At 50.4% G+C, this 4,306-nt stretch overlaps 1 pseudogene; it reads right to left on the minus strand.

The window, feature by feature from the left end:
- Nucleotides 1–2,269: 2,269 nt before the first annotated feature.
- On the minus strand, nt 2,270–3,142 carry LOC136133059 (polyadenylate-binding protein 2 pseudogene; annotated as a pseudogene).
- Between the last annotated feature and the right edge of the window lie 1,164 nt (nt 3,143–4,306).

The following is a 4,306-nucleotide window of genomic DNA, read 5'->3' on the forward strand; positions in this document are numbered from 1 at the left end:
GGGGTGGGGGGGTCCCTGTGCAGCTGGGTGGAACGTGGGAGGGAAGGAGAGAGGGAAGGAGGGAGGGAAGAGTGATGGAGACGGGAGAGGGCTGGCACCCCTAAGGGGAGGGGCTGGGGGAGAAGAGAGGTTTCAACACTCAGGGGGACACACTAGTGGCAGGGGGATCAGCAGGGACAGGGGGGACCTTCAAGGGGCGGGGGGTCAGAGGGCTGCCCTGCAAAGGTCTGTGGGGGTAGGGACGGGGTGGTGCCTGTGTGTGTGGTCTGTGCCAGGCCCTTACACACCCCAGCCTGGGTTGTGTGTCCCCTGGTGGGGAGCAGGGTTGGGTGCTGGACAGTGGTGTTTGGAGGGTGGACCCAGGGAGGGGACCACTGTGGGAGGTGGGGAGATGACCTGGGGTGGCAGGGGGGAAGTATTCCACAGCCAGGAAGGTTGGTGGAGGAGGCCCAGGCCACCAGGAAAGTGGGGCGCAATTGTTGAATGATGCACAGAGAGCAAGGCCACCATTGCAACACACTCCTCTGCCCACCAGGCTGGCCTCCTTGGGCAGTGGCAGGGGCACACACCTAAGCAGGCTCAACCACCCCTAAAACCAGGGTTTCCCCCACCACTGAGGCCCCAGCAAGCCTGCTAGGGTGCTGGGCCTGAGCCCTAACCTCATGGAGATCTCTTCAGGCCATATAGGTCCCATGCCTGAGCCTTGCCCCTGCTGAGGCCTCCTCTGGCTTCTCAGGTCCCAATGGACCCAAGTACAACACCCCCCAGGGCTTCTGGGGGCCGCTTGGGTCCTGGTGGACCTGAGGACTGTCCCCTACAAAGCCTACAAAGGCTGTGCAGGTCCTGGTGGCCCATGTGCTGCCCCTGACAAAGCCCCTCCTAGGGCTGTGAGGGTCCAGGCAGGTCGAGCACCACCATTCTCCAAAGCCTCCTCAAGCCATGATGGCCCCTGTGGACACACCCATGGAAACCTGCCCCCAAGCTGGCTTGCATGAGCACATGTGCTCTGGGTCAGCTTCAGGAGCAGACACTGGTGAAAGAAACACATACAGAGGTGGGGCTGACACAAAGGGTACAGATAACTACCTAAAGGTGTTGGAGGCCCTCCTGGGGAGGCAGGGGTTGGATGTAGCTCACTGTGGGGGCAATGAAACTGATAGCAGACGCACCAGGGAATTTTAATTTTTTAATTAAAAAAACTTTTTTTTCAAAACCAACTTTATTCATGACACATATTAAAAAAAACTCCCACCCCCTGGAAATGAGCTAAAAAAAAAACAAAATCCACCTCCCACCTCCATGTCCCCACTTCCTCCCATTCCCTCCAAACAAAAGGGAAAAACAGGCAAAGGAAAACAAAGCAAAACAAAAAAAACCCCAAAACCCCCCAAAACAAGGTAGTGCATTTCCCCAGGGGAAAGGGGAAATTACACTGGAGCTGCTGGGAGCGGATAGGAGATCCTCTGGCTACAGAATCCTGCAAAGAAAGACAGACACTCAAAACAGAAAAAGAAACACAAAAGGAAACAAAATAGATCACCAGGCAATCTGGAGGGGCAGGGAGCCAGAAAAGAGGGGTGGGGTGGGTGGTAGACCTGGCAGGACAGGAACAGGCAGGAGGAGACTATGAAAGCTAGGGGGAAGATGGAGGGAAGGTAACAAGCAGAAGAGTTTGGTGTCCTTCCAGAGCCCTGGGTAAAAAAAAAACCTCCTACCACCCATGCCCACCTACTCTTGAGCAGCCCACAAGGGGGCAAAGGGGGACAGGGAAACAGGGGGAGCAGCTTGTGTGGTTGAGACGTGTCCATGGCGAATCCCCAGAGTGAATGAGCAGCCCCCTACCCCACTCCCTGGGCCTTCCCTTACTCCCCAAAACAGGTCCCTCCTCAGCAGTTAGAGTTATGGGATTCTCCCCCCTTCCACAGTATATCTTTTTTTTTTTTTTTTTTTGCGGTACGCGGGCCTCTCACTGTTGTGGTCTCTCCTATTGTGGAGCACAGGCTCCGGATGCGCAGGCTCAGCGGCCATGGCTCACGGGACCAGCCGCTCCACGGCATGTGGGATCCTCCCGGACCAGGGCACGAACCTGTGTCCCCTGCATCAGCAGGCAGACTCTCAACCACTGTGCCACCAAGGAAGCCCCATCTTTTTTTTTTTTAATATTTTTTTTCTATCAAGGTCATCTTCTGCTTTTCTTTTTATTCTTAATTCTATTTTTTCCCTTCTTTTCTCTTTTTTTCCTCTCTCTCCTCCTAATACACACTTTTTTTTAGTAAGGGGAATATCATGATGTCACTCTAGCCCGGCCCCTGTAGACATGACCCCAGGGCCTGCTGTTAAAACCACTGCAGAATCAAGAGCGGGAACTGCTGTAGTTGGTGGTCCGGGCACGGTATCAGGCTCGTGGGAAACCCTGGTCTGTTGTGCTGATGCCTGGTCTGTTGGTTTGTTTTGGGATCACCTTGATTTGTCTTCCTCTAAATAGGGACTCATCTAAGGCCAAGGAAGTCCTCACTGACTCTTTGTCTGAGAACTCTATATATGCAAACCCTTTGGGATGGCCACTAAATTTGTCACATAATATAGTAACAGAGTTGACTGAACCACAGCCATGAAAGTGTGCTTCCAGCTCTTCTGCTGTTGCACCATAGTCCACATTGCCCACATAGATGGAACAGGAATCAGCCTCCATCTTCTCAGTGGACATGATCACTGGGCCAGCATTGTCTGCAGGTAGACTCATATTCACCTGCTTCTCTACCTCGTTCTGTAGCTCCTTTAGCTTCTCAGTTTCTTCCTCCATCTCCCTGACTCGAGCCTTGATCACTTCCAGCTCTGGGTCCTCAATGGTGCCATCCCTCAAGTCACCCTCGACCAGTCCCAGCTTCTCCTCCTCCTGGCTGCTGGGGGCTCGCGAGCCAGGCCCAGGGCCCGGAGCTCCCAGTGGGGCACGGGGCCAGGACGGCTCCTCTTTGGGCTCGGGCTCTGGCTCAGGCTCCAGCAGCAGATCCTCAGGCTCCAGTTCCTCAGACTTCAAGCCATTCCTGTAGTACCCTGTGCCCCCCGGGACCCCCTCCCTGGCCTCCCCACCAGCCCCAGGCACAAGATGGTGCCACCGCTCCAGCCCAGAGCCCCAACCACCCGCAGCCTCCACTGCTGCTGCCACCACCACCACCACCACCATCACCCTAAAGTTAAAAGAATTTTTTTGGCTGCTGTGTTTTGTTGTTTCATTTTTATTTTTATTTTTCCTAATATATTTTTTATTTTTCTAATTTTATTTTATTTTTTATTCTTTGTTATTTTTCTGCTCTATTTTGCTTGTTGTCTTTTTTGTTTCTTTTTGCTGCACCTCATGGTTTGTGGGATCTTAGTTTCCAGGCTGGAGGTTGAGCCTGAGCCCCTGTGGTGGCAGCATTGAACTAACAGAGAACTTCAGACACCAGGGAACATTAATCTCTGTGAGGTCTCACAGAGATCCTCAACTTGGCACCAAGACCCAGCTCCACCCAGCTGCCTGCAAACTCCAGTGTTGGATGCCACAAGCCAAACAAGTAGCAAGACAGGAACATAACCTCACCTAACAATAAAAATGAGATGACAGAGAAATATGTTACAGATAGAGGAGCAAGGCAAAAGCCTGCAAGACCAAATAAATGAAGAGGAAATAGGCAATCTACTTGAAAAAGAATTCAGAGTAATGATAGTAAACATGATCCAAAATCTCAGATATAGAACGGAGGCATGGGTCTAGAAAATACAAGAAATGTTTAACAGGGACCTAGAAGAACTAAAGAACAAACAATCAGTGATGAACAACACAATAATTGAAATGAAAAATACACTAGAGGGAATGAATAGAAGAATAATTAAGGGAGAAGAATGAATGAGTGAGCTGGAAGACAGAATGGTGGAAATAACTGTCTAGGAGCAGAAAAAAGAAAAAAGAATGAAAAGAAATGAGGACAGTCACAGAGGCTTCTGCAACAACATTAAATGCACCAACATTCGAATTATAGGGGTTCCAGAAGAAGAAAGAGAGAAAAGACCTGAGAAAATACTTGAAGAGATTAGAGTCGAAAACTTCCTTAACATAGGAAAGGAAATAGCCACCCAAGTCCAGGAAGGGTAGAGAATCCCACACAGGATAAATCCAGGGAGAAACATGTCGAGGCACTTATTAATCAAACTAACAAAAATTAAATTCAAAGAAATATTAAAAGCAGCAAGGGAAAAGCAACAAATAATAGACAAGGGAAACCCCATAAGGTTATCAACTGATTTTTCAGCAGAAATTCTTCAGTCC

The sequence above is a fragment of the Phocoena phocoena genome, chromosome 1 (assembly GCF_963924675.1).
Source record: "Phocoena phocoena chromosome 1, mPhoPho1.1, whole genome shotgun sequence".
Lineage (NCBI taxonomy): Eukaryota > Metazoa > Chordata > Mammalia > Artiodactyla > Phocoenidae > Phocoena > Phocoena phocoena.